This window comes from Cinclus cinclus, chromosome 19 (genome assembly GCF_963662255.1).
Source record: "Cinclus cinclus chromosome 19, bCinCin1.1, whole genome shotgun sequence".
Lineage (NCBI taxonomy): Eukaryota > Metazoa > Chordata > Aves > Passeriformes > Cinclidae > Cinclus > Cinclus cinclus.
The window spans coordinates 6,968,788-6,980,905 of record NC_085064.1 but is presented as its reverse complement, the minus strand read 5'-3'; positions in this window follow the sequence as shown (position 1 = coordinate 6,980,905).

The following is a 12,118-nucleotide window of genomic DNA, read 5'->3' as shown; positions in this document are numbered from 1 at the left end:
CAGCCCAGAGTGATCTGGAAATCAGGAGATCTGTAATTTTGAAATAACTTTGGGAAGAGAATACAGCCAGCTATGAGGGGAATAAATAAGATGCAAGTGAGCTGAAATACCTGATATCAGGTGTTAAGGTCCCAAAAAACACAACTGAAAAACATATGTGTAGTTGACACGTGCCTGCTTTCCCAAAGTGTCCAAACTCCTCTGAGATGTGCAGCAACTCTATTGCAAGTTCTCATTTGTGTGTAAACCTCAGCACAGCTCCTCTGACTCTGGGAATGGAAGAACTTGGTCACGAGGAAGTTCCAGCTGAAGGCAGATTCAACCTGAACTCTTGCAGCCCGACATAACCAACAGAGATCTGGCTGAGCTGGGACTCAGCTGTGTTAGCCAAGATCACATAAAAGGTGTCTCAGTCTGGATCTGCCTTCAGGCCCTGCTGAGGGCTCTTGGTGGCCCTGGCCTTGGCTAGCACTGTAGTTTTGCCCCTTGGAGAAGAGCTGGGGGTGAGTGCCTGTGGGGTCAGGAGGTGCCTCTGTGCCTGTTGGGATTGTTCCCTCTCTTCCAGACCAGTGCCAGAGCTTCCAGCTGTGTTGAACTCCTCTCCATGGCTGAACATCTCCACATTATAACTGGATCATCTGTGCATCAGCTTTCCCAGTCAGGAGCCAACAGTCCTGAGGAGACGCTATTTCCATCAGTGGGGAAAACAATTCCCATTGAATTCATGAAAAAACCTCAAAGTTGGGTTTGAAATGTATGGAAAACAACAGTTTACAAGTCTTGGGAGAGCCAAGACTCCTTCTGTAGTATTCTCAGTTGCAGAATTAATGATATTAGAGATGAGAAATGACAATCTTATGATGCCTCAAGGTTTCCATGCAGGGTTTTCAAACATTTTTAATTTCTTCAATTTAACTTAATTTAAATTTTACTTAGAGGTAATTGGGATGAATTAATACAGTTACAATTACACAGAAATCAATCCATTAATGTCTGGAAAATCTTGTTAATATGGTAGCAATTTCATGGATACAAACAAAAATCTACCCACTTAAAATAACCTACATAGTTCAATTTTAGATAATAACAATAAAAAAACTCCTACGTTGTTTTTTTTTCTTCTTCTTTTTAAAATTATTTTACCTAATAATTGTTCTGGCTGATTAACTTTGTTGTTGCAGCCATGGTGCTTAACAAACACCACTAATCCTTTTAGCTCAGGGTCATTCCTTTCATGTTTTCTTGTCTCACCTCAGACTGTGATGTTCAGGTGTTGGACTCCAAATTGGTCCTGCTGCACAAATAAATTAACAGCAAAGTCACTTAACAACCAGTGGGCTGCAGTACCATTTAATAATATTGGTAAATATTATAGCATTGTTATATTATTACTATATTGCAATTAATTAATTTATTTTGAATATGATTGGAATCAGTAAAGGGTAGAAATCACAGGAATAAATGAAATAATTCTGTTTAAAAAACTTGCATTTAGCTGAGATTCTCTCTTTGATGTGTCTTCCAGCTCAAGTTTCCATCCTTCCCAGGCAGCTTCTGGCAAGGTTTATGGAGAAATAATCCATAGGGTGAAAGTTATTGTGCTGATTGGTGGCAAAACTGCAAAATTGAAAGAATATAGAGGAAATTTACCTCATGGCCTGGAAATGATTGGATATTGTCTGGTTATGAGGAACCCATTTTTATGGAGATGAACACTTGGTTGACTGCTCAAGAGTGAAGATGCTGCAATGTGTTAAAAATATTAATGAGAATCTCGGAGTATATGTTGTGTCCAATTAGGTTAATAATGCATGGAAATTTATTAGGAATTCAAGCCTTAATTAAGGGCTCCCATGGAAAAAAATGTACATCCAAAGAAATTTATAAATGGTGCCCAAAACTGAACCTTGGTCTTCTTTGAAGTGCCCATCACCTGGGTTTGAATGACAGGCAGCCAGGCTTTGTGAAATGCCAAATATCTCAGGCTAAATGATGCTTGGCATGTTTCAGATTTGATAAGAAATAATAGGTAAGCCAGAGAAGATTCACGTTGGGTGACTGTCTAAAACTTTTCTGGACTATCTGAACACCTTGTGTAGAAAAAGAGGGCAAGGACTAAGCACCTTTTTAGTGCAGCATTTCTCAGATGGTTGAGGTCAGAGCACTGGAAGGAGCTGGAGCTGCTGGAGAGATCCAGAGGAGGCACCAGGGGGATCAGAGGATGGAGCAGCTCTGCTGGGAGGAAAGGCTGGGACAGCTGGGATTGTTCACCTGGAGAGGAGAAGCTTTGGGGTGACCTCAGGGTGGCCTTGCAGAGACTGAAGGGACCTGACAGGAAACATGGAGAGAGACAATTTACAAAGGACAAGGGGGAATGGTTTCAAATTCACATAGAGAGTGTTTAGATTTGACATTAAGGAGAAATTGTTCCCTGGGCTGTGGCTGCCCCTGGATCCCTGGCAGTGCCCAAGGCCAGGTTGGACACTGGGGCTGGAGCACCTGGGACAGTGGGAGGTGTCCCTGCCATGGCAGGGGTTGGAATAAGATGATCTTTGTTATCTCTTCCAACCCAAACCATTTCGGGATTCTATGATTCCAAACCTTACTTAAAGCTTCCAGAGCTGTTTAATATCAGCTGTCCAGACTGTTTCCCAAATCAACACACAATAGAAGAATTTCATTAGAGAGCCTGAAAACATCTGAATTTCAGTTCCAGAAAAATTATTCCATTCTTTAAAACAAAACCTTGCGCAGACAAAACCAATCTATTTAGTTTACCACAATAAGCAGATTTTTTCCCCAGAGAAGCAAAAACACAAATAGATGGTATTTTATTTTTTTCAAAGCAATTGAGCTGAGAGACTAATCAGCTGAGGATGAAATACAAGAGTAATGATTCTGAGGCAATTGTAATGGAGGAACAATATTATAACTGTGCCATTTGTTGGGTCAGACTCTCCTAGAACTGAATTTTCAGGGAAATATGCTGTGGGGGTGTTTTGTGGTGGTTTTTTGTTTTCTTTTTGTTTTTGGGGGGGTTTTTTGTTTGTTTTTTGGGTTTTTTTTTCTTTTTTTCCCCCCTGCCAGACATCTTGGTTTCAGGAAGTAAATATTTATGTGGAAATAGCCGCTATATTTTGGAAAACCTCTGATCAACTCAACCCACAAATGAATGCTGGCTGGAAATGACCTCAGAGTGAAATGGAACCTGAACTGCACTTGTAATTTTTTTGTATTCTGACAAATGGCACTTCTGTGGAAGGAAGGAGATTACAAAATGAGTTATGATTTTAAACATACAAATTCATAGCACTGTGCTAAGCCAGTCATTTCACTTCATTGACCAGCACAATGTTAAAAAAGCCCTTTGTAGTTAGTGTGATTCCAAGTACTGTTTCACTGTTCCTTTTTCTTTCTCTCCCTACATCATTTTCCTCCTCACTGCAGAGACTGAGAGGTTCTGACTGGAACAAAAGCACAGAGACATCTCCTGACCTGTCTGGGTGACCATGGAAATCACCCTGGTGGAGATGGACCAGCACACACAGGCTGTTTGTGCTCTCCTTCCCTCTGACACCACTCCTTTGGCCCCTAATAACACTTGATGTGACTGTTATTTCCTGGCTCTATTCACACAGCAGGGGCCTTTCAGCCACTTTTAGGAGCCCTCTGTTCTTGTTTTTGCTGTGTCTCACAGCCTGGGAGATGACAAACTCCCTGTGACCCACAGCAGGACTTCAGTTCAGTTTTGTAAAGCTTCTTCCAGAGGAGGCTTCTCTCTTCAGCTGGGAAAGGGCACAGCAAGATGAGATCAGTCAAGGTGCTTACAGTGATCAACAACTTCTTCCAAGGGCAAGATCCTGTGAAGATGAAATTAATAAAATGGATGTGTCTGAATAAAATGGGTGTGTTTGAGCATAGAAGTACATACATGACCTCAGGATCTCAAATGTTTCCCATATTTCAATAACTTCTTTCATGAAGAAATATGAACATTAGAATCCTTTTTTTTTTATCTCTTTCTTCAAATGAGCAATATGGCTCTCTGGAAGCAATATTAATCAATAACTAATTTCATAGTTGGACAACTGTTTTTAATGACTTTGTACTTTTGATGCATTGTTATGAAAGGCTTCAGATCATTCCCATAAGAACTTGTCTAGCAAAGGGCAAATTCATTTACTTGTCATCATGTGAGAGCCAAAAGGCTCATTAGGCTAATTAGGAAGAGAATCATTTGGGTTTTTTGCTCACTGAAACACAGTAAAAGCCTCTTGCTCCTGAGTCAATGGAAGGGATTGGCTGCACCTGTGGGAACAAGGTGGGAGCAGGTACAGGACAGGTGAAAGCTGTCACAGGTTGGGGTGTGCAGCCAGGATTAAATCCCTCATTCCTCATGTCCCAGGTGACACCTGCACAGGAAGCTGCCAGGCTTTGGCAAGGGTTACCTGGCCTGCTGCCAGGAGTTTATTTTGCACCAAATCTCCCAGTTTTGGAACCATAGGGGTTTTTTGAATCCCCTCTCTTTTCTCTCTTCATCCTTCCTGCACAGCTTTCTGTGGCTCTGTTCATATCCAGAGGTTGTTGTATTTCAGTAGTGGTGGCAGCCCTGGCATTGCTTTTGCTCTGCTTTGCCAAAAATGTTTTCTCACACTCCTCATCTTGACTCAGGAGTCCTCAGTTAAGTTTTTTCCCTCTCCTTTGCTGATCTGAGAGCAAGAGAAGGTGAGTGAACATCCTTTGTGGGTGCTGGAAGTTTGGCGAGTGTCAAACCATGACACAGGATCAAGGGAAGAGATGAAGCCAGTATTCCTTGTAAAAATTTCTAATTCACCAAAATACATAGTGTGGGGGAAGTGATTAGCAGAACTATTCAGTTACAGACACAGTGTGTGAAGAATTTCATCTAGGACAAAAATACAAAGCTAAAATTAAGAAAGAAAAGGAGAGGTCAAACATTTTCCCACATTTCTGTTTCCTAACAGAATGCTTCCACTTTTCCTTCTGAAATAACACTTCCTTTTTAAGCTGGCACTTCTGTTGCTTGGAAAATAAAACAACAACAACCCAAAAAAAGAAGACAGAAAAAAATGCCTTAAAGAAATAATTAAAAAAAACAAAACAAAACAAACAACTTTCAGTTTTGGGTCAAAACCTCTCATTGAATAACCTTGAAACACTTTTTTACTTCACGAGTTCTCTTCAGTTTGACCACTGAACCAAGTGAGTCATTATTTGCAGGGCTGGAGCTGCTGGTGAGTGCTGACACTGCTGACTGTGGCAGGGATGTGAGCACAGCACCCTGGATCCATCAGATTCAAGTAAAATGCATTCAGTCTATTTCTCATCCCCACCCCCTTCCCCCCTGTTAAATGAATGAAATTACCTCCCCGGCGTTATGGTCTGAAGCAGGAAAAGCGAACGGAACCACAAGAGCCGAGACTGATAAAGGTCCTTGGGATGCTTCAGGGGGAAACCCAGCGGCAGGTGCAGCTCCAAGGGGGCTGGGCTCAGCCCACCTGGGGCACCCACTGGGCTCAGCCCACCTGGGGCACCCACTGCCCTTTGTCAGAGCTGCTGTGCTGGCACCCAGCCCCAGCAGGGTCCTGGCTGGGGCTGGGGCAACCAGCAAAGCTTCCTTTGCCCCCGGGTTCGTTTCCATACCCGTCTGCTGGGGGAGGTCCCAGAGCTGAAGAAACAACTTGGGTGAATCTCAGGCGGACTGATGGAAGAGGGCAACACCATCTTTTACAAAATTATCACTCTCCCCTTTTCATTTATAGTCCTAGCCAAGGCCGCAGCATACAATATTTGGCTGTGGAAATTAAATTATTTTCAGCCCAGAGGCGTCTGAGAAAGATTGTGATTACACTCATCACCTGTGTCATGTGTAGAGAAACCCAACCCTAAAGACCCTCAGCCAATTCTGTCCTTTTCCTTCCCTTTTAACCACGGCAAAACTCGCAGCCACTCCTTTTCATATGCAAATTTATCCTCACCTGGTTTTCCCTTTCTCTCCTGGCACTTTATTTCCCTAAGAAAACTTGAGCAAGTAAAAAACCCCCAAAACTAAAAATAAAAACCAGCAGATAAACAACAAGAAAAAAAATCCTGCTGCTAAAATATGCACAGCATATTTGTGTGGAAATAAAAGCAGCATTTACTCCTTGTGTGCATCTGCACTTGCCAGCCACTTTCTCTCCCTTGCTTCCTTCTGCTCTTGTTTTACATAAACTTTTTATTGGTGATGGACCAAACAATAAAGCTGGTAACAAAGCAATCAATACACATTACTCAGCATGAGTTAGACACAATATTGGAGACTCCACAGCTAAGAAAGGCAGGGAATAATCTTGTCCTTTATCCTTTTAATCAGGAAAAGGAAAAGCAGAACTGGATTTTACATCAATTCCCACCTTTCTCTTTGCTTGTTGCAGTGACCGTTTATAATCTGCAACCTCTCTTTGCAGGATCAGAGTGTGTTGGGGTGAGATGAGACCCAATAAAGGACTTTTCAAATCCATCATTAAAATATCTGTCATATTCAGAGTAGTTTTAGGTATCTGGGTGACTGTGCTGTGTTGGGTTTCAGTTTTTTTTAAAATAAAACTGGGCTGTTGAAGTGAGTTGTGTCATTTATTTGCATCAACAGTGACGACTATACTAAGGATATGAACTTTCCTCTAAGTTTAGGACTTCTACAGATTAAAATAAACATATCTTTCTGTGCATGTCTTGGTTTTGATTAGCAGCAATCAAATTCCAGCTTCCATTTAGAAAAAAGAAAGATGATCTCTTAACACTGTCTCTCCCATTGCCCAGAAATTGTGAGGAATACCATGAAAACATGGGAATGTCTGGAGCGTGCAGAGAGACCAGAGCAGGAGCTCAGAGTCAGCTGGGGTTTGTCACCCCAGGGACCGAGTCCTTGGAGAGTCCCAGCCAGCCCTTGGGATGCAGACTGCCAGGAAACACACAGGGGCTGTTCCTCTGCTGCTGGACTGAGGACAATTCTCCCTCTTGACATTTGCTCAGACACAGAAATCTGCTTTGGTGAGCTTGGAGCACCTCTGGCTCCTGAAAGGACAGAACACAGTGAGTACCTGTTTCCTTCCCATCCTTTCCTGTCCTGATCTTCTCTGCCACAGCCCTTTGGCACAGCAGCAGTCCCCACATGGGCATTTGTGCAGCATTTCACCATTTGTGCAGCATTTCACCATTCCACTCACTGGGGGGTTTCAGTTCTGGAGGCCAATTTCAGGAGAAAATGCCCTGGAATGGCCATTTACTCTAAAGAGTAAAGAGTTTCAATAGCTCCCTTTGCTTTTGCCTGTGAGAGAAATTGATACCAGTGGGTGAAAGTGAAAAAAAAAAAAAAAAACAAAAAACAAGCAACTGTTATAAAAAAAAAAAAAAAGAAAAAAAGAAGGGGGAAGGGAGTATGTGCCCACAAGGCATAAAAAAGGATTAAACAAATGCTAGATCTGAACTCCCAGAAACTTACCATCCATCTACATACACACCCACAAGAGAACCAAAGAAAAACCCTCAAAAAAATAAAACCTAGGGAGCAAAAGTACGTGGGCTGACATCATGGCCTGGAGAACAAAATAGTGACTGGTCCCTTTGTATCTGGAAAGGGAGAGAGGAGTTCACGTAGCAGCTGGAGCAGAGCAGATGGAAACCTGCTGAATTTCTGGCATGGGTCTCCTCCTTGCAGCAGCCAAACCTGGTGGATTTTAATGTCCTTTCTTGTCTTGGCTCATCTCCAAGTTCTTGGGTTTGGGGAGGTCCCACCAGCTCCACGGATGAGCCAAAAATGAAAAACAAGCCAAGCCATAAGCAGTTCATTGGAACAAAAAAAAAACCAAACAAACAAACAAACAAAAAAAAAGCCACCAAGAAGTTTCCTGGTACGGCTAAGGGAAGGGAAGGAAAAAACAAAACTACTCACATCAAGCTAGCAAAAACTCAATGCAGCAAAAGAAGCAATGCAGCTCCCCCAGTGCATGGTGTCCAGAGAGAGATTGAGCAGTGTCTAGAATTCCCAGACTCCAACCCTGCCCCTGGTTCATCTTAAAGATACCACAGACATTTCTGGGCACAAAGCAGATGAGTAAGGAACAAAGTATCATCATGAAATCGCCCCAAGACATGGGGACTGTAGGGTTGAGGGGAAATTGAAGTTCCTCTTATACCTCAGACTTCACTAATAAAGCTGGGAGGTGCTGGTGCAGACAGAGCCGTTTGGACGTGACTGAACCCCAAGAAAAGACAGATATTCCCAGAATATCCAGCGCTCTGAGCAGGACTAGCAGGGGAAGAGTGTGTGCATGTGGGGAGGATGTTGCTGCCAATGTGAAAGAACTGTGTCAACAGCATTTCCAAAGGATATTTTTAACTTTCAGATTTGGTGTCTTTTATGGGCTACAGTCAGACTGGCACAATAGACTCTTAATGACTTCTTGGGGACTTCATTGTCTCTTTCTATACACAGCTTATTAATGTGCCCTCTGTGCTTCTCAGGGATGCAAGAGCCAATAATGACTTCAAAGAGGTCATTGTGGTCCAGAGCATCTGTACATAGGAATAAAAAATAAGCTGAATAAATACTCACCCACTAATCCATGGCACAATAGATTGTAATCAGTCTATCAGGGTGAAGATGTTTTTTACAACATCTTTTCAACCAAGGCATTTTCAGAAGATCTTTTCATCCTGGCACTCTGCAGACATTATAAATTGATCATCTTAAGTTCTTTGACAGACCAGAGAGGAGCAGAAGTGCCTTTAGTGGTTAGAAGCTGGGACTAGCTTGTGGCAAACAGAAAAGCGGATAAAAACTCTGCTTTGTCTTTTCCCCAGGAGGTTCTGTAACAATCCCAGAAAAGCAGTTTTCCCCTGCTGCTTGAGAGAGTGGACACATTCCTAAGAAAACCACTTGTAAGAGGGACAGTGCCCTGATCAGCAGGCAGGGAACCTCTCTGGCACCTTTTAGAGCAGTCCCTTCATCCACATGGCACAAGGATGAACCAAAATTACAGGAATAAATTACATTTGCCTGGAATTGCATCACTTTCTTAGTGACTTGGGGTTTCCTGCAGACAGAGGATTTTTGATCTGCTGGAATCCCCTTGTCTTCTTCTAATGCCCGATTATCACTCTGCTGACAAAAGTCAGTGGTCCCCAAAAGTGGTGGAAAAGAGTGGTTTTGACACCTCCCTTCCAAACTTATCTTCTGTTACACAGGGTGTGCTGTATTTAAGCTGAGAAGGCTACAGAAGGAATTATTTGCTGCTGCTCAGCCATGTACATATCTTTTGGGCTTTATGTTATAGGATTAATGAAATATTGGAATGACAAATCCTTCCTGAGTAAATGACCAGAAAAGGTTATTATTCAGAGAGTATATAAAAGATTAAGGTGGGGAGGTGTAGGCTGCCCTTAAGGTGGAGAAGGAAAGGGGACATGGAGAATCTGTCACTGCCTACAACGGGAGAAAGGAAATTTGCAGGTGGCAGCTTAAAAAAATCAACAGAAATAATTATAAGATGCAAACAGAGCAGAAAATACAACAAAGGAGTTGCAGAAACCTTCGCTTCCTGAAGGCATCTGTGCCCACTGCTGTAAAATTAGGAACAGACACTCAGAGCTCTGGATTTCCTGGGAAGGCAAAGCTTCCCAAATGCCAGGCCATGGGAAGAAAGGGTCACCACTGTGAGCATCTCCTGAACCCCTCCCGCTCCTGTGGAACTGCAGCATTTTCCTCAGTGTCCCACTGGAGAGATCCTGCAGAACAAACCAGCAAGTGTTGGGCAATAGGGAGCCAGCCAGAACAAGGCACTTATTTATTTCCCATTTTTTTATAGACTTTCCAGTCTGGGCTTGATCTCTGATGTGGTTGGATTAAATAGTTTTTATTCATCCATAACTTTGTATCTAGGCTTGAGGTTCTGGAGGGATGTGTCTCAAAGAGGGCATTCAGTTCCATTGGAGGAATGGGAAATTCCTTGAATTTCGAGGAAATATGCATCATTTCCTCAAATGTGCATCAATCAACTGTGCATCAAATTCCTTGATTTTAAGAAAGAAAAATTATTTAGGTCAAAATACACAACAGATGTTCCCTTAGGAAGTTATGTCAGAAAAGAGAAAGTTCTAAAGTGTTCCTGCCCCCCTGTCCTTGTTGCATACATCAGTTTTGATACATCAGTGCCACTCCTCCCAGAAAAGGATTTCTCCTGGCACATAACATTGGGAAGTCACCACGTGTATCTCATCTCACCATGGGCATCTGTATCCTGGGAGACTTGATGAACTCTGTAGGTGAATTTCTGGAAAGGCCCCCAAACACTGGTTTCAGGCAGTTTGATTCTCCCTGAGAAGTTCCACTTGGTGCTGACAGATGTCTTTGCACAAAATGGTCAATTTGACTATTATCTTGATTATTTTGACTATTGCTGCTACTCCTGCAGCAGCAACTAATCTGAATTCCTTCATATTTCAACCCAGGGAAATGGCTTTGCTCTGAAATTCCTGGGATGGGGATTCCAGCAAGCCCTGTGGGCTGTAAGGAGGGTTTGGCTGCTCACGTTTGTTACCGAAATTATTCTGGTCTGATTTTTTTAAGCTAAAATACCCAACCACTGCTGTATTCCTTCTCCACAGAGAGCAGGACAGATTCAAAGCCTGCTGAAAAAAGGAGATTTGCCATTGGCTTTGGGACTTTTATGTTCTCACTCCAATTTACAGTTTGTCCAACAGAGTGATCGTACAAAGGTCTCAAGTGTATTTGGAAAATTTTCCCATCTTCCTGGTCTAATCCTACCCCCTAATATTGGCTTGGCATTGTCCCTACCCACAGTCTGGGATGTATTTATCCCTCCCATCATGCCATTATACACCAGGTAGCTGAACCTCAGCAGATTCTACAGCCTCACCTGACTCCTTCTAAAACTACCTTTCCTTGGAGAAAAAAAAAAGAAACCACAAAATAAAAACCTCAACAAAACAAGTTAAATCTAATCCAAGGCAAAAGATTTAGGAGGGAGCAGCATTCAAAAGCAAGGAGAGTCCTGCCCTCCCTTCCTGCACCCATCACCTGAAGCACAGCTCTACTTGCAAGATTGTACAGTGTCCAAACTACCTTTGTAAAAATAGCAGACAATTCCGTAAAAATAGAGCAAACTTCACCCCTGCTGTGCGCATTAGAAGACACCACATCACAAAAAAAGTCAATGTTTTTGCTTTAGCAATGGTTTTCTCCGGGCTACTGTATTGCAGAAGAGCACAGCAGTATCCTCCAGCTCTTGTCTTAAAACACCGCTGCAAATCAATTACTTTTCAGGCCATAAACTTCACTTAAAGAGACAGAACACAAGGAGACAGCTCCTGGTAACACAATTATATTGATGCTGGAGCATCTTAAGTCTCTCCTGTGTGAGTGTGTGGAGAGACTTGTGATGGAGGGGGCCGGAGGGGGAAGAAGGAAGTTGTCTTAAACTGCGTGGTTTGTAAACAAAACAAAAACTTATTGATAGCAAAGTTAATCTCCAGGGCACAGGCAGCCAGGAACCATGGGAGAAAGGATGTCTGAAGGACTATTGCTCCTGCCAGGCAAGGAGCAATTCCACCAAAAAAGCCAGGAGAGAAACACCAGCTACCCCCCAAGCACCACCCTTTGGAAACCAGACACTTTCAATTCCAAGGCAATTCATAAAAAACAAATACAAATCATCAAATTCATTCCCTCATGTGAGTTAATATTTAATGCCCAAATAATGAATCTTTCCATAAATATTTAATGCTTGGATATCAACATATATGGCAGCACAGACCAGGACCTCTAATAATTCAAAGCAATTGAGTGTGAACAGAGGTGGCTGGTGAGGGGAAAATGCAAATTGGGATGTGGCAGGAAGAAAAGGACCTTGTCACAGTGGGGGTGTTTGGGGTCCTTGCAAACTGTTTGCAGGGCAAACAGGAGGGGTTGCTGTGGAAAAGAGCCTAACATAACTTCAAGCAACTTTGTGCCAGAGAGCAGCTGCTGCTGCTGCTGCTGCTGCTGCTGCTGGGCAGGTTCGTGGCCAGGAGCACATCTGTCATGTCCCAGCAGCAG